Source organism: Palaemon carinicauda, chromosome 7, assembly GCF_036898095.1.
Source record: "Palaemon carinicauda isolate YSFRI2023 chromosome 7, ASM3689809v2, whole genome shotgun sequence".
NCBI classification, from domain to species: domain Eukaryota; kingdom Metazoa; phylum Arthropoda; class Malacostraca; order Decapoda; family Palaemonidae; genus Palaemon; species Palaemon carinicauda.
Window position 1 is genome coordinate 135,446,255 of NC_090731.1, and position 20,111 is coordinate 135,466,365.

Consider the following 20,111-nt stretch of genomic DNA (forward strand, 5'->3'; position numbering starts at 1 on the left):
TTTCGGTATGTAAGCGTAGTTTTGTCACAACTAAACACATTCCTTATCCCTTTCCATCTCAATCGACCTACTCATGCCGACTTCTTCCCCCACTGACCAGGACAGTATTTGAGACGGCCTTGGCTAATGACCGTCACCTGGGTACAGCTTTCAAACAGGTGAAACTTGTTGTGCGTAAGATGTGCTGTCGAGGTACCATCTCGGGACTTTCGGCCAGGGCATTATACTCTTGTAGAAAGTGAGGTCTAGGCAGAATTTTATTTAAAATACAAAAGTAATATATTGCAACTCCAGGGGAATATACATAATAATAATCTTGACTAATCTGTCATGCCAGAATGAATCATCTAAATGAGTAATTAGTACAGGGCTGCTGCGAAATTATATCAAACCCAGTGAAAGAATTTATCTTGAAACACGTAACTTAAGGAAGGAATCAGCGTACACAGCACATTGCCTTTATTTTGCGTGAACACTGCAGACATTTTAGCTCCAAAGTTAACTGTTATTTTGTCCAAGTTAGCTAGAAGGGGAGCTTTCAGCACTTGTTGGAGAATTGGTAATGTTACTACACTATGTAAATGTATTTGTGGTGGGTCAAGTCCAACTGATTACCGCCCAATTTCCGCAACTACCATATTATGTAGACTTCTAGAGTTTTTTAACGTCTTAATAGATTTGGTGAAGGTAATAATTTGTTCCCTAGTTTTTAATTTGGCTTCCGTAAGGGCCTTGGAGTATGTGATGCCCTTTTTACAATCTTCAATGCTGTACAGAAATTCCTTGATTTTGGTCAGGGAGTTCGTATGAATGGCCTAGATTTTAGGGCTGCCTTTGACCGTCTTAACCATGAGGCCCTTATTTTCAAACTCAAACAGGTAGGAGTGGGGAGGTTGTTTCTTATAGTCCAGCCGTTTTCGGTAAAAATATGGAGGAATCGTTCACATTCGGTTAAAAGCACCAAATTTTGCACAAAGTTAGCTTTTGATGTACCCTTTGAAATGTGATAGAGACCTATTTGATATCTTTCCAATATGGCCGCTTTTTTCAAGATGGCCGCCAAAATTCAAGAAAATGCTGCTATTCGAACAATTTCCATCGTATAGTTACAATTTTGGAGTCTTTACCTATATTTTCAAGGATGTTCTAAACAATGAGAATAAAAATAAGTATAGGAGAACAATATTTTACCAGCAAATGCCCATTTAAATTTTGAAATAAGTCAAACATACTGAAAAATTGCTCTAAATGTTGTTGTTATCTGTCTCAATTCTTACAATTCTACAGTGACAACCATTTAGTTTGTTATACAATCATTTTGCAGGTGGTTGAAAAATGTGAAAGAAGAGATTGAAGCGGAGTCATCAACAGATCTAAAGACATCCTGGGCTACATACCATGCTGATCAGGTCCACACAGAACAGCCTGCTCCTTCCGACATTAGCTCATTGCTCCCACTGTTCTATGAGGAGGCTAAGTCAAGTGCCATGATTGACCATACTATGAAAATTGTGAAGAATGCAGTAGATTTACTGAATCCTGTTCAGATCCCTGTAGTTGCCTGTGATCAGCCACTGTATGCTATTGCCAAACAACTCCAATGGTAATACCCCAACATTTAGGTGAGAACCAAGTTGTAGTGATGTTTGGTGGCTTACACATTGAGCTGGCCTTTCTCAAAGTTCTTGGAGACTGGCTGGAAAGAACTCCTTCCTGAAGGCTGCACATATAATGAGAACGAGGTATGCCCACCAGGTGACCGCAGGGATCTTGTACATTCTCATGGATAGAGCCTACAAGCGTCACCAAACAGAAGACCACACCACAGATCCTCTAAGCTTTGAGCAATGGAGAGTGAAAATGGAAAATGCAGTCCTTATGTTTAACTTCTGGTCCATCACACTTGACCTAGAACTAGCTTTGATGGATTTCCTCCAATCACTGCGACAAGGCAACTTCAATCTGTACAAGGATGCACTTACAAAGCTGGCCCCATGGTTCTTTGCACTTGACCACCCAAATTATGCTCGTTGGGTTGCAGTGCATCCTGGGGTTGCTGCTGAATTCTCAGAGGGAAAGTTTGTTGTTCACAAAACACAACACTCATTTTCCGGCATCCCATTAGACCAAGCTCACGAACAGAACAACAAACAGATTAAAGGAGATGGTGGTGCTGTGGGCCTAACTGAAAACAGTGCACAACTCCAAAGATGGATGGTGGCTGGGCCAGAAGTGTCAAGAGTTGTGAATGAGTTTAAAACTGTGGTGGAAGGACTCCGGAGACAGGCGGAAAAGCATTCAGACCAAAGACACCATGAAGCTCAACAGGGGTTACAGACAACATACAGAAAGCAAGTCAAATCCTTGTGTGATACATTAGAAGATATGGGAAATCCATTCATGGAAGATTCATCTGATCTTCTTGTATTAGGCACCCAGGATGTTGTAGACAAAGAGGTTATAGAAACCGTAAGGCATATCAAAAGGGTGGGAAATGAACAATATAGTGATTTTGTGACAGAACGGCTAGAAGACAGAACCAAAAGTCTGACAGACCCTATCAAAAGGAACAAATTTCCTCTATTCAGCAGCCAGCCTACCCGCAAAGTGTCAAAGGAGAAGCAACAAATTGCATTATTGAAACAAGACTGTTCTCTTTTCTCTAAACTGTATGTGTCTTGCCAAGTGAGAGATGGGGATATTGATGAGTTTTTCCGCCATGAGAATCAGTCCAGTCCACCATCATTGTCACAGGGTGGAAAACTTCAACGTGGGACCAAAGCTGATCTTCTCCCATTCCTTACACAGCATAGTACCACAATCAAGGGCAAGCCTGATACTGATGCAGTTCTTCTACAGTAGATGGGGCTGCCATTGTTAATATGCTTAACCCAGGTGCATCAAGAACATTTCAATAGTATGCTGACCTGGTATTTGTACCACATGTTAAGCATCAACTGGAGTTAGCAAGAAGAGTTGATATTATCTTAGATAAGTACTTCCAAGACAGTCTGAAGGCGACTGCTAGGAGTCTCAGAGGAGAGGGGGACCGCAGAAAAGTAAAGGCTAACACTCCTGTTCCTGGCAACTGGAAGGCTTTCTTGCGGTGTGATGCAAACAAACCCGAGCTCTTCAGTTTTCTAGCGGATCAATGTACTACTGTCAGCTGTACATAGGGCAAGCAAATTATGTCCACAAAAGGAGAATTAGTCCTTTGCAACCCCCAGAGGGACAGTATTGATCAAATATCTCCATGCTCCCATGAGAAAGTAGACACAAGCTTCCTCTCCATGCAAAAGATGCTGTTCAACATGGATGTGAGAGGATCATGATCAGAACTGTGGACACTGATGTAGTAATGTTAGCTATAGCATTGTGTCTTCCAATTCATGCATGTGAACTGTGGATCAGCTTTGGGGTTGGGGACAATTTCAACTATATCCCTGTACACACCATAGCTGGTTCTCTAGGTCCAAAGTGTCGAGCTCTGCCTATGTTTCATGCCATTAGCGAGTGTGACAACACATCCTCCTTTGCTGGTAAAGGGAAGAAATCTTCTTGGGAGACGTGGCAAATATGTGAAAGTGTAACCGAGGTGTTTGCAGACTTTGGGAATGTACCAACAATGGAGAGAATTGACCAGCACATGGCAAACCCAGAGCGATTTGTCGTTCTGCTTTATGAAATCTGCCACATCAGCTTATGAAGAGAGAAAAGATCTTTTCACCAGGAAGGGCAGGTCTATTGATCTCATACCACCAACTTCTGCTGCTCTCTACCAGAATGTCATAAGAGCATCTTATCAAGCGGGTCATGTTTGGGGCCAGTCACTTCTCCCCAATCCCGTGTTACCTTCACCTGTTGAATGGGGTTGGATGAAAGGACCTGGGAATGCATGGGAACCCTATTGGTCAGAATTGCCTCAAGCATCAGTTTCCTGTATGGCATTCCTGAAATGTGGATGTGTCAAAGACTGCAGAGGAAGATGCAAGTGTGTGAAAGCACAACTAGCATGTACGGCTCTGTGCAAATGCAGGGGGGATTGTTGCCTGTGTGTGATTAGACTGTGTACTTAAATTAGTCATTTCACTACTGTACTAGCAATTGATAGTTACAAGGGTAAGACCTATTTTGGGGTTAAGTTAATATAAAACTCTTCATATTGAGTTAATAAAACACTGTACTTATGTTTGACATTCAAATACATTCTTTACTTTGCGTTAAATTACAGAAAAAATATGATTACAGCCGGTTTAATATTTTTGTAGGCAATTTCTGTAACAAGAAGGCCATTTGCTCCTTAAATATTTGTCTTATGTGCCCACATTTGCTTTTAATGTTTAGAACATTCTTGAAAATATAGGTTTAGACTCCAAAATTGTGACTATACGATGAAAATACTTCAAATCGCAGCCTTTCCAGATTTTTGGCGGCCATCTTGAAAAAAGCGGCCATATTGGAAAGATATCAAATGGGTCTCTATCACATTTCAAAAGGTACATCTCAAGCTAACTTTGTGCAAAATTTGGTGCTTTTAACCAAATTTGAACGATTTTTACTGAAAACGGCTGGACTATTAGCATCATTATTGGATTTGTAATTAATAGATCGCAGAGTTGTTGTTAATGGGTACTATAGTGAGTAGAGGAATGTGATAGCTGGTGTTCCTCAGGGTAGTGTTCTTGGCCAATTACTTTTCATTCTATACTCACATAACATGTGGTTTGGCCTGGAAAACAAGCTTCTTGCATATGCAGATGATGCTACAATCTTTTCATGAATTCCATCTCATGAATATAGATCTGGGGTTGCTGAATCCTTTAATAGAAATCTAGCTAAAATTAGTGCATGGTGCAAATTATGGGGTATGAAGTTGAATTCTAACAAAACTCAAAGTATGATTGTAAGTAAATCAAGGACAGTGGCTCCTTAGTATCCAGATCTTAGCATTGATAATGTTTCTTTAACTCTGTATGACTTTGAAAATTTCAAGTGTGATTAGGTCTGTGTCTTCTTCAATTGCACAAAAACTTGGCTTATTGAGAAAGTTTTTTAAGATTTTCGGTGATCAATCTATTCTGAAGAAGTGTTTGAATTCTTTCATTCTACCTTGTTTCGAATATTGTTCTCCTGTCTGGTCTTCAGCTGCGGAATCTCATCTTAATTTGTTGGACAGGAACTTACCGTCAATAAAATTTCTTATTCTTTAGCACCGTCGTTCAATTAGTTAATTATGCATGTTGCATAATATTTTTCATAATTCTTATCATCCTTTACATTCAGATCTTCCCGGACAGTTCCATCCTGCTCGTAACACTAATCATGCAGTTAATTGTCATAGTCAGGCCTTCTCCATCATGAGGCTCAATACTAAACAGTACTCTAGAAGTTTTATCCCAGCTGTGACTGGGTTGTGGAATGATCTTCCTTATCGTTTAGTTGAGTCAGTAGAACTTCAAAAGTTCAAAGTTGCAGCAAATATTTTTATGTTGAATAGGCTGACATAAGTCTTTTTATAATTTATATATGAAATATCTGTTTTAATGTTGTTGATGTTTTTATAATATTTTATTTTAATTGTTCATTACTTCTTACATCCTTTATTTATTCCATTATTTCCTTTTCTTATTGGGCTATTTCTTCCTGTTGAAACCCTTTAGCTCATAGCATCTTGCTTTTCCAACTAGGGTTGTAGCTTAGCTTATAATAATAATAATAATAACAATAATAATAATAATAATAATAATAATAATAATAATAATAATAATAATAATAATAATAATAATAATAATAATAATAATAATAATAATAATGGACCCTTTGTAGTTTGTTGGAACAGGCCTGGAACCGCCAGAAAATCGAGTAAAAAATGTTCAAAATCGGCTCTTTTTTTCAAGGGAATGATCACAGAATGAAATGTATTCACTAGTTTTGTAAATGCTTGTCCCAACAAACTACATACTAGGACAGGGGTCGCGATCGCCAGAAAATAGAGGAAAAATCATCACTTATCGAATTTTTCACGGGAAGTTTAACAGAATGAAATAATGAATTCAATAAATTTGTAAATGCTTCCTATTGACCTAACGGGGGGGGGGGGGGGTGTAACACCCGCCCTGCGACCCCCGAAACACTGTCGCTAGCATGCAAACACCACATACTCCTAACCTAACCTAGTAGTTCCCAGGTCACATACACTAGCCGGGCGAAGCCCCCGGACCCCCTTCGTAAGTCTCTCTCCTACATAAAAAAAAAGCTATTGGCAGCACTCTAAGTTATATCTTTAAAACGATAAAATAACTTCATATTATGGTATATCGGATCATAGTAAAGAACATCTTCCCCATAAGGAATAACGATTTGGGTAATAATAAGAAAAATATCGCCTGTCCCGACAAACTCCATTCTACCTATGTTAATAATAATAATAATAATAATAATAATAATAATAATAATAATAATAATAATAATAATAATAATAATAATAATAATAATAATAATAATAATAATAATACTGCTGTGAGGCCATGAAAAATATAGCGAATCTGTCATAACAGCTTTATTGTAGTCTACCTATGTCAAACTAAAAGAACACGTAAATCGAGGAAACAATAATATCATGAGTAACTATACTAACCTGCTTGTTTATATCTCGGCTTTTCAACAATCTTTTTCTCCAGTCTCTGTTAAAAAAGCGTACTATATATTTCAGTACAGGTTCTTTTTAATTAGAGTTTAGTAAAATATTGAAAAAAGTAAATCAGGAAAGGGTTAGATCACGTAAAATCTGGAAATCAAATCGCCTGAAATTACAAATAAAAATCAGATTGTATATCAGTTTAGTGGGATCGGTATTACAATATGTACATGAGTAATGGTATGGCAGTGAAACAGTCTCCAATAGATTTAGTAGATTTAAGAACAAAGCCCTCAAAAGGATATTGCGAGTTAAATGGTAGGACAGGATTAGAAATGATATTTTAAGAGTGATTACTTAAGTGCCATATTTGGAAGATATCTTGATGATGGGTAGATGGGGATGGTTTGGGCATGCTCTTCGTACTCCCAAGAGAGATTAGTTCACCAAGCATTTAGTTGGGCTCCACGAGGCACTAGAAGAGTTGGAAGACCCAGGCCTACATGGCCGAGGACTTTGATGAATGGAGAAATAATGGATTAAATGCTTAAGATAGAGACGACTGGTGAAATCTAACAGAGGCCCTTTGCGTCAATAGGCGTGGGGGGAGATATGCGGATGAAATATACTACATCAGCCTTGGCAAAACCCAAATACGAAAGAAAGAAAGTGTGAAGAAAATTCTTCACATACATAACAGCTATAAACTTTGAGAGCACACCTTTGATTAAAAGAAAAAAGAAAAAATTGTAGATGATAATGTAACTATCACAAATCCCTGTAGCTACTACCATGCATCCCCACTATACTGTGTGTGACTGGCTTGTTTAAAATGACCACCAGTTATGATAATTTTATTTTTGTGGTGTTGATCACATGAAGAAATTCTTTTGTGCTTTTTCATGTTTCTAATGATATTGGATTTTCATTCATATGATAACCTAATATTCACTGTTTTTTTTTTCTTTTTACTTGCACAAAATATGAATTGATTGTAGAAGCAAAGACTGTGTAGGTCGGGAAAAAGCAATGAGTGCAAGGATTGTCCAGACCAAATAGTAAGAGATTATGTTGAATATAGGGGCAGACGAGAGCATAATAAAAATTTGAAGAGACTTAAGCATGATGATGTCTGTTGGATTACTATTATTGTTATTATTACTTGCTAAGCTGCAACCCTAGTTTGAAAAGTTGGATGCTATAAGCCCAGGGTCCCCAACAGGGAAAATAGCCCAGTGAGGAAAAGGAAACAAGGAAAAAAATATTTTAGGAACAGTACCAACATTAGAATAAATATTACCTGAGTAAACTGTAAAACCTTTTAACAAAACAAGAGGAAGAGAAATTAGATAGAATAGTGTGCCCGAGTGTATCGAGCAAGAGAACTCTAACCCAAGGCAGTGGAAGAATACGGTACAGAGGCTATGGCACTACCCAAGACTAGAGGACAATGGTTTGATTTAGAGTGTTTTTCTTTAAGAGGAGCTGCTTACCATAGCTAAAGAGTCTATTCTACTCATACCAAGAGGATAGTGACCACTGAACAATTGCAATGCAGTTGTTAACCCCTTGGTGAAGAGAATTGTTTGGTAATCTCAGTGTTGTCAAGTGTATGACAACAGAGGCGAATATGGAAAGAATAGGCCAGACTAGTCAGTGGTATGTGTAGGAAAATGGAAAGTGAACAGTAACCAGAGAGAAGGATCCAATGTAGTACTGTCTGACTAGTCAAAAGACCTCATAACTCTCTAGCAGAAATATCTCAAAGGGTGGTTGGTGCCCTGGCCAACCTACTACCCTAGCTTGGGACCATATTTCAATTGGTGTAAATAATGACCTTTTAACGTTGATATGATTGCTGTTCATTCAAGGACTTCCATTTCTCTCTCTCTCTCCATCACAAATATCCATTACTTGTCAGTCTCCTCCAAATAATTCACCGTGTATAATATGATATCTCCAAAGACTAAATAGACATGAATTTATTTTATTTATCTAATAGTTTGGTAAAAACATTGTCTACATGTATCAGTTCAGTAGGTGCTGCCAGCTAAAGTAATGCCAGTGAGTGTGAGACAGACCTACTTCAAGCCTTTACTAAAACCAGAAAGTTAATTAAACCATGTTAACTCTTTATTTATTAAAGAAATTTAGCTTGAACATGTTAGATTGAGCATAGTTAATCCTTTTTTTTTCTTTTTTTTGGCAAAGAAAAATGAGAAGAGAGAAGGACTAAGCATTTGAGGATGATTTGGAAGAATTTTGAGTGAAGAAACATGTTGACCACTGAGTAAAATACTCTGGTGAGGTTAACCAAGCAAAGGCGGCTAGTGTTCTCTTGAATTTTGAAGTCATTGCCTCGAAATTGAAATACTTTTGGCCAATTTTGACATCTCAGCGAATAAGTAAGATATCCTTCATCCAAATGAGTCCTGCTTTAATGTTAGCCAGAATTGCTACAGCTTCCCTAGTGGGCTCTGAATACTTTAAGAGAAATTTTGAGGCCGAGGAGTCTCGCACTACTATTTCATTTGCTTCAGATTCATGTTTCTGCAAAGCATTCCACGGTTACGGACATCTTCTCTATAAAATCAGCAGTGTCTATGAGCCTTGAGCCACCAGTGTCGTCAATTGGCATCACTCAAAGGTAGCTACTAACTCAAAATAGGTTTCACAAGGTATGATGTAAGTATGTTGAACTTAGAATTGAGAGCTCTCACTCCTTTACATATATAGTATATGAGCCCGTGCTTTAGTGCCTCATAAAATATGATATAGCCGCAGCAGTGTATATGATATTTTTATAGTGTTGATGATTTTATGTCAAATGATCTAGTGTCTCCAATTTTTGCATTGAGCATTATAGAGCAAAGGAAACTTCAGAGTATAGCATATGTAAGGCTCTGGACCCCACGATGATCACCCTTCTGGAACCAATGAATTGCGTGCCAAAGGCGCCTCTGATTTGTGCACACACAAGGTTTCTAAATTTTGCACTAATGGCTCTTCTATTATCTGCAAAGGTATCATATCTCGAGTTTTCCTAAACGTACCTCTAAATAGAACTTCTGTATCTAGCACTAATCATCCAAATCTTGTCCCATTCGCACTACAGTGTCTTGCATCTCAAGTGCATATGAGTCATGCACATTTTAATCTATCCTGTGAATTTATTCACCAAAATTACAAAATCTTTACAAGGCTAACTTAACAAAATGTGCAAGGCTTACTGATGATAAAACGGCAGTGAAATATGAATATAATTTTGGCAAGTAATTATTCTGTAAGGAAGGGTTTAGTCAAAAATAGTAAACATTAAATATAAAAAAGAATAATAATTAAAATGCACATAAAATGCGTAGTTATTCCATAAGCAAAAAGAGAGAGAGAGAAAAAAAAACAATGAAATGAAATATATCGGGAATAACTTACAAAATACAACTATAACATATGGTTATTCCATAAGCATGAAGTTAGTAAAAAACGGTGAAATGAAATATTATCATTATCATTATTATTATTACTACTTGCTAGGCTACGACACTAGTTGGAAAAGCAGGATGCTATAAGAGCAACAATATTAAAATAAATATCACTTTATAAACTATAAAAACTTTAACAAAACAAGAGGAAGAAAAATAAAATATAAGATAGAGCAGTGTGGCCCAAGTGTACCCTCAAGCAAGAGAACTCTAACCCAAGACAGTGGAAGACCATGGTACAGAGGCTATGGCACTACCCAAGATTAGAGAACAATGGTTTGATTTTGGAGTGTCCTTCTCCTAGAAGAGCTGCTTACCATAGCTAAATAGTCTTCTACCCTTACAAAGAGGAAAGTGGCCACTGAACAATTAAAGTACTGTAAGAAGAATTGTTTGGTAATCTCAGTGTTGTCAGGTGTATGAGGACAGAGGAGAATCTGTAAAGAATAGGCCAGACTATTCGGTGTGTGAGTGTGTAGAAAAAGGGGAAATGAACCGTAACCAGAGAAAAGGATCCAATGTACCACTGTCTGGCCATTCGAAAGACCCCATAACTCTCTAGTGGTAGTATCTCAACGGGTGGCTGGTGCCCTGGCCAACCTACTACCTACTATAACAGGAATAACCTACAAAATATAAATGAAACACGTGGCTACTCCGTAAGCAAGAATTTAGTCAAAAACAGCAAACATATACGATGGCAATAATCTTTTAGCAACAAACAAAACCTTTAAGGGACAAACACTTCTGCATGCACGCTCGAACATTCATAGCCAGATTAAACATGAATAAGAAATACCTAGACAATCATTTCGCTGTGGGGAGAAATGTGGCCATATAGACATCTTAGTCGGCTTACGTGTATAGTGAGACACATCCTATACAGTTCGAGATGATGCTCGAGTATTCCGAAGTCCCAAAGAGTGAGATTCCTGGTCGTTATGTCATGGTTTTAAGCCTCCGTCCCAGCGACTTGGGATTTTACTTCTGTGCAATGAGAGGAATTGGGAAGTCCTTCTGCTGCCATTCCACTGCTTTTAAGGGAGTCTTTCATCCGAATATTTCGCGAGGATGTTAGTAAAAGTTTACTCAGGACAGGACACAATTACTAAGAGCACTCGATCCGCCTCATAACTGTGAGACGATGCTAAAGAAATAGTGTACCTTGAGTGCACACATAAACTTAATGGGACGAGGATGGAACTCCCGCGCAAACTTAAGATGCTATGTAGGATCCAAAAATCTGGTTCATTTTATCTTTAGAAGAAAACGTCCTGAAAGATATCTATTAAGAATACAATGAATAATATTGCGACTCCAGGGAAATATACTTGCAAATAAAATCTATCTGTCTAATTCTTTCATTCTACCTTGTCTTGAGTATTGTTCTCCTGTCTGCTGTTCAGCTGCTGATTCTCATCTTAATTTGTTGGACAGAAATTTACGGTCTATTAAATTTCTTATTCCTGATCTAGATATTAATCTCTGGCACCGTCGTTCAATTAGTTCATTATGCATGTTGCATAAGATTTTTCATAACTCTGACCATCCTTTACATTCAGATCTCCATGGACAATTCTATCCTGTTCGTAATACTAGGCAGGCAGTTAATTCTAATAGCCAGGCCTTCTCCATAATGAGGCTCAATACTACGCAGTACTCTAGAAGTTTTATTCCAGCTGTTACCAAGTTGTGGAATGATCTTCCTAATCGGGTGGTTGAATCAGTAGAACTTCAAAAGTTCAAAGTTAGAGCAAATGCTTTTTTGTTGACCAGGCTGACATGAGTCTTTTTATAGTTTATTTATGACATACAGTATTTGTTTTTGATGTTGTCAATAGTTTATATATGACATGTGTGTTTTGACGTTGCTACTTACTTTAGAATGATTTATTGTTAATTTGTTCTCTTCATTTATTTATTTCCTTATTTCCTTTTCCCACTGGGCTACTTTTCCCTGTTGGAGCCCCTGGGCTTATAGCATCTTGCTTTTCCAACTAGGGTTGTAGCTTGGATAGTAATAATAATAATATCCAATAATTGTATGAAATTAGTAAATTAACACTGACTTGAAATTAAGCAGAGAGATCTAGACAAAATATATATAAGTTCTATTGGACAATTTACATCCAGGATTAGATAATAATTCATCTTAATTTATGATGCTTAAGCCACCAAGAACCATAAAACATTTCTTATGGACATCAATGGTAGAGCCGTGGAAATCTCGCCAGCGTGGTGTCGCGATAATCGATGGGTGTTAATGTGCGATGAAGGGTAAATTGGAAAATGCAAGAAGAGACATACAGTAGCTAAAATAAATCACAGAAATGCTAAATAGAAATAGAATACAACAATAACCAAAGGAGAATTGCAAAGGAAAAAAATTGTTTCCTTAGGGTCCTTACATCTGTAGAATATCATATTTGTATTTAAAACTTTTAGGTTGTAAAAATAGAAAAGTAGATAAAGCATACACTAAATGTTACAAAAACGATATATCACAAATTAGAGTACTAGGACAAAATAGGGATCCAAAAACCATAATCCCTTAGATGCTAATAGCCCATAAGTAGTCTCTCTCTTTTTAAACATGTATATTCAATAGAAAATACTCATCAAGTGTGAAGTGATAAATTTACAAAACATTAATAAAGAAAACAAAATCACATGTTTATTTTCAGTGCTTGATTTTTATTCCTATCACAATTTCCTATCAAAGTGATCGAAACGACTACAGTTCAATACTGTATTTCTGAACTTCTGTTTTATTTCTTACATTTTCAAGATGGTTTGCATACAATTTTAAAACTGTGTATCATACATTTTTAGATGTAATGTACACTATAACTTAATATATGATAGTTCTTCGCAAATGTAAATAGGACATTAGACGTGTATTCTTTATATATATATATATATATATATATATATATATATATATATATATATATATATATATATATATATATATATATATATATATATATACATATATATATATATATATATATATATATATATATATATATATATATATATATATATATATATATTGAAGTAAGCCGTTGCTCCTGGCGAGCTTCAGAGATAAAATAAAGAGAACGAAGAGTCTGGACAACATCTCTCATATTTATTGATGCCGACGTTTCTTGACTAGAGCAGAGAACTGATTGACTGTTCTTTAATTACTAACAACTCTAATATTCAGTGATGATTTTAAAGATTTTATATGACATATTAGTCTTACATTTGGGTGTGTGTTCTCTGATGATTGAGAACTCTTTTGTGTTGAACGCACGTCCAGTTCTATGGCTAACTCCCCGATGAGCATCTATGCGAACTTTCAGCAGACTTTTCGTGGAACCCACATAATTTCCGAGATTACATCTCGCACAAGTAAACATATATACCACTGAGCTTTACTGAGTTTTAATTACAATATTCTATAAGTCTTTTTTAGCCTTTATGAATGGGATGAGTTCCGAAATGTCGGCTTCAATAAATATGAGAAATGTCCAGACTCTACGTTCTCCTCTTTATTATTATTATTATTATTGTTATTATTATATATATATATATATATATATATATATATATATATATATATATATATATATATATATATATATGTATATATATATATATAATATGTATATGTATATATATATATATATATACATATATATTTATATATATATATATATATATATATATATATATATATATATATATATATATATATATATATATATATATATATATATATACAGTATATGGTGGCCAGAAAACTCGGTCTCAGAAAACTTGGTCTCGGAAAACTCGGTCTGGAAAACTCGGTCTCAGAAAACTCGGTCCCGTCTTAAAACCTTTAACTTTTTTAGGGTATTTATTTTTACAATATAATCATAGGGTACTAAACAGTAGTTTATTATGAAAAGAACATTTATTGAGTATTTTTTTTACAACATGATTATGGGGTACAAAACATTTATATGACAAATAATCGATAAAAAATTAAAATGATGAAGTTAAAAATTTATCTACTAATTATAACACTTAAAAACTCTTAAGGTTATAATCAACAGCTTTCAAAAAATTACTTTGGTTACTGCCATCATACTCTTCCGTTAACTTTTCAATGCAATTGTCAAGTTTTTCATACTTTTTCTTTTTAGCTGGTTTTTCTCCTAGTTGCAGATGTAGAATCTTAGTTTCCGTTAGAGCCTCTTCTTTTCTCATCATCAATTCCACTGTCACTCTGTAGAAAAGCTTTTCCATCGCTCAAAACACGGAATGATTGTGGTATTTCAAATCCTGTACGTGTCTGAGGTAAAGGAGGGGCACCAAAAGCTTTAGTCCGTCAATTAGTTATTGATCTTGAAATTGATGGCAAACTTTGTATTTCACATTTTCCATTTTCATCAAGTTTACTCAAAGTATCGGCTAAAATCATTCTTGTGCTAGATGAATCACCGTTTTTAATTTTACACTTGATTTCTGATATAGTACTTCTGGCTTCCACTTTTGCTAATGTTGACGAATGATTATGACTGTTAACTTTCTTGACAATCCCATTTTCGCCGTCTTGAATATTCGTGTGAATTCGTGCCATGCATGAAAATCTTCTCATTTCACATTGCCAGAATATCCCTATCTTGTCAGCACTGTGCATATGAAAATCATATATGTAGTTCTCGTCATCGATGAATTTCTCTTTTTCTCTTTGGGATTCAATGTATTTAGAAGCCATCGCTATGGGTACTGAAACGAAACTTCAAAAACAAAAGATATTGAATACAAAACAAAAAATACATCACACGTTTACCGATTAACAGCCATTCTAATGTAATAACATAGTTAAAATCAAACAGCTCAGTTTCACGAACTCTATGGATAATCAAGAGACCCAGTTTTCTGAGACTGACTTTTCTGATACCGAGTTTTCCTATTTTTTCATACAAAATATCTTCAATATTTTTCTATCCTTAACATAAATCTAATATATTATTTAGGCAAAAGTACACATTTATGCATTTTATTTGTCTTTCTGAGGTTCTGTTAGAGAACATGTGAATTTTGTCTACCATTCAAGATTTAAATATTCAACATGGTTTTGAGACCGAGTTTTCCAAGACCGGGTTTTCCAAGACCGAGTTTCTTTAACTATACATATCTGTGTTCTTCAATAGGAGCATGACTTCAGCGAATAATCTGGAATGGCTGTTAAGAATCTAGAGTTCCCGCCACCTGTCAGTCAGCTAACATACTTTTAACCTCAAGCCTGGGTCTTGTGGTATAGTTGAGGCGGGAAGCGTAACTCAAAGGACTCAGGTTAGTATAGTTAGGAAAATTACACATTACTTAAAAAAAGTTAATTTGTTATCACACGAATACAAACTATCATAATTCATTAGAAGATTTATTCTCAGTGGGGAGGAAGTTTCTATAAACCCATATCTGGCTGGTTTAACTTTCCCTGAAAATATCAGAGTACCTGGTCCTGTATAGGAGTGGTGATGACTCCTCCCAATTTTGTAACATGACGGCCACTAGGTTAAGCCCAAGTCAAAATTATCCTAAATGGTAACTGGTGATGGGAGAACCTATATCCTTGTATAGAATATGTTATCAGAATGTACACACAAATAAGGAATGGGACTGAATGCATATTACCCACCCCACGCCTCGTCTGAAAGGATGGGGTAGATACTTCTTAACAGATTTTATTTGAAAAGAAAGGTGGCTCGGTTATGAAGCTTAACTGCATTTGCCCTCCGGTCCAACTCATAGTGGCCTCAACTGTGACACCTGAAGAGAGAGAGAGAGAGAGAGAGAGAGAGAGAGAGAGAGAGAGAGAGAGAGAGAGAGAGAGAGAGAGAGAGAGAGAGCCAAGCTGGCTACATAACCAATTGAGCAGCCAGCAGAGGAACGAAAGTAAAGGTGCCCAAGGATCTACTGTACAGGTATATTTCGGAAGGTAGTGATAGATAAAGTAAATAAAGTGATAACTGACTCCTGTCCTAATACCTGAGCCACTGACAGGTTCTTCCTGCATACTAAGGAAGACCTAATATCCCTAACCTTGTGAGCCCTTCCCCAAGTTTTACCTCCAACCCTTAGCTAGTTGAGGTAGAGGCAAAACTAGTGGTCTTGCAAATCTAGAAATAAACAATACTCCTGGATAATTATTGAGCAGTTTTGATTATGTCTTGTTATATAATTGGAATAGACAGTTAGCCATATTAAACATGTTAGATTAAAATGTTAACATACTTTACCACAAGTTTCCCTATGGCTAGTATCCATAAGTTTTATTCTACCGAGCTTCACGAAATTTGATAACTACAGTAAGTGTGGCCATTGCTTGATGTTTGATGGGTAGTGTATTTGAGGTGCACTGTAGGCATTGCTTAAGTCTTTGTTGTCTCACTTCGACCCTCAGCGGCACTCACATTTTTGAGGTTTCATTTCTTCCATCTTTCAGAAAGCCTCTTAACTTTTACTTCATACTGCAACATTGGGTTTCCCCCCAGTTGCACATGGGCAATGACTCACCTCCTAAGCCCCAGTGCAAGGTTTTATGGCCCCAATTCATAAATCCAATCATTGCCTGACGCTTTCACTTTTATGCTCTTTCATTGTAAGGTGTACTTTCCACTTTTTAAATCTTGAGGGTTTACCTCCTTTTGAATGTTTAGTCTTTAACTCTACGTTGGCGAAAGATCATCTTTTAGCAAATCATGAAACAAAAGGGTATCTTTTGGTATCCATTTTCAATAGCTGCATTAGAACCTGATTACTTTTCTACTTATAACTTTATTTAAGGTAGGTTACTTTTCTAGTTTTGTTTTCTCTTATTTTTTTTTTCTAGCATTTATCTTTTATATGAATAAGCTTTGGTCCTAATGAAAAACAATTAGGAGAAAGACCTCTGGCCAAATCAAATATATATGATTTAAGATCACGATTGTCATGATGGTCAAGTTTTGTGATAGCCGCCCTTAACTGTATGGCTCGGATGAAAACAAAACCTGACAGCTGTTTGTGAAACCATGGCATCAGTCACCATGGTGGAATACATTATTGTGAGAATTGTTGTGAGGTGATGTACGTATGTAACTATATGGAGTATTCACAGGGATGAGGACTTTCCCTCTCAGCCCTTTTATGTTCATTGAAGAAGCCTGTTTGCGTTGTTAATATGCGTTTCCGTCACAGTACCATGTCACCCTAACAACTTTTGTCATGCAACCAAGTAGTGGGAACGCACAGCTTGTGCCACCAATTGGGAACTGTCGCCATGTTAAAGAACAGACTGTTTTCCCCATTGACGCCCAATGGCACCACCTGGACTATGCTTTGTGGCATGATGCAACACCAGGGCACCATTATAGCCACGTTCGCCTTAACATGGTAACAAAGGACAGTTATTGCTAACCGACCACATGTGTGACTCGGGCATAGTTAGCTGAAAGTTTGAGCTTCTCTGGACCAGTTCTATTAGCCTTAGAAGAATTCTCTGATTATAACTCCCAAGGATAAACAACATCATTTACTTCTGTGTATGATTGTTTAGTCAATTATAATCTGAGGTAATCTTTTGAGAACTATTAGTGCTGCTGTATTATATAGTTTAAACTTTAAGTAATCCCTTTCCCCTGAAATATTCTGAATTGGCCTCTTTAAAGTGAATATTTTTTATGCCCTTACATCCTTCATATACTTTCCTTGAGGTGAAACAATGCCTGATGAAAACTTCTCTTTTTGTGGAAGTCTACAGAGAGAGAGAGAGAGAGAGAGAGAGAGAGAGAGAGAGAGAGAGAGAGAGAGAGAGAGAGAGAGAGAGAGAGAGAGAGAGAGAGAGAACTGTAAACAGATATATCTCCTCCAAGTGTTGTGGTGGCCTGGTGATCGCCAGACTGGGGATCGAGTCCCGCTCAAACTCGTTAGTTCCTTTGGTCACTGCAACTTCACCATCCACGTGAGCTAAGGAAGGGTGGTTTAGGGGAGCCTATAGCTCTATCTGCTGAGTCATCAGCAGCCATTGCCTGGACCTCCTTGGTCCTAGCTTGGGTAGAGAGGGGGCTTGGGTACTGATCATGTGTATGTATGGTCAATCTCTTGGGCATTGTCCTGCTTGATAGAGCAATGTCACTGTGCCTTGCCTCTGCCATTCATGAGCAGCCTTTTAAACCTTTAAACAACGACTTTGTGTCTCTTTACCTTTGTCGGTAGCTTATGAAAATAATGAAACCCTAAACTGAAAACTGGAGATTTGGTTAAACACCAAACGAAGAGAATGAAGTTTCATCTCATGTTGATGGGGAACATGAATAATCATGAATAATCGAATCATCCTTTCAAAAATAAAGTTTTTGACGATCATCTGTGCATGCAGAAGATAATTATTATCGAAGGTTATATATAACATGCACCTTTAAACAAAAAAACAATATATTTGCTGAAATAAAGCTTTTCACACGATTCAATTGAACAGAGTATAATAGCACTGTTTATTCTAATGATAATAGATAAAGATAATAATAGGTATATATTTTCCTATCAAGACAACAAATGTCACCATACCAGAAAAGGATTGCGAGATCGTTGATCCTGAATAAACAAACAATTTGAAATCTTCAGTAAAATTTCCGCAGAATTCCACCATCCATCTGAGAAACTTTTTCAATTTTAAAATTTCAAGAATGTTTAATTCAAGCACAGTTTCTTAGGAGTATGTTTTTTTTTTTTCAGCTGCTCATAAAAATGAATGACTTTAGATGGCACAAGAAGGATATTTTTCAGATATCTCTGAGAAAGAGTAAGAAATCATAAATTACATGACATTAGGATGCTAAATCAGCAATGTGAATCAGGTGACCCAATAACCTGAGGTGAGATTTGATAGTAACGTTTTATAAGACTTAACTGTAAGAAATGTTTGTATTCGACTTTACTAGATTTTACTCATTCTTGATATTTGGGTCGAATAATAAGAATAAAATATAAAGGAAACCTTCTTGGCAAACTTAGGGAAGACTTGATGAAAACGTAGAATATCGATAATGGAATTCAGACAAATTAGATAAACTTCCACAGAGTGAAAATTAAGTTTAGGCTAATGATAACAATGACCTTGATGAGATATACTTCAAGGATGAGTCAAATAATTATCAAGATTTCATTGAAACACAATGATGACATTTTTTTAGGTTACAGAAATATAAAACGAATTCAAAAGGAAATATACAGATTGTATACGAATAGACAGCCCAGAATACTTTTATTTATATTAGAGTCTAATTCCTACTACAATTTCCATTAAGAACCAATTCTAACTGAATCTCTGTTAACTTATTATAAATCTACCTTCAAGAGCTGGGATCGATGCAAATAGAGTAGCATCATCTTCACGAGTAACACATTAGTTTTCAAGATCAAACTATATATGATACGTATAAAGTATGTAATATGAAAAGTAAAGAACCATGAACACTACCCAGAGGAAGACCACAGATTACATTCCTCTGATCACTATGGTGCTCATCAACTACATTATATTTGCAGTGAATTGGTAAAATTCGTAAGTTATACTAAGCAATGAGCCACTGATTTCTATCTATCTAAGTTTGAAAAAAGGGCTTCTCGATTAACTCTATCAAAGGGAAAACTAAAACCACGATCAATCAATAGAACTTCTTAATGAATTCCAAGGAATTTATGTGCTTAATTGGAAATTGTAACAAGAGCATCATAAGTTCCAAAGTCCTTTCAAAAAGTGAACTGAAACTTATGGAACAGATGAATTACAGATGAATACATTCAGCGTAAGTACACACCATTTGCAAACGGGTGTTTAAAAAGTTTAGATGATATCGGAGTCATAAAAGAATTCGTGATACTCGACATGGTTAGAGCTACCATAACTACAATTACATATTTAAATCAATATAACCAATTCTCTAGCAAGTTAAAAAGAACCTCCTCTT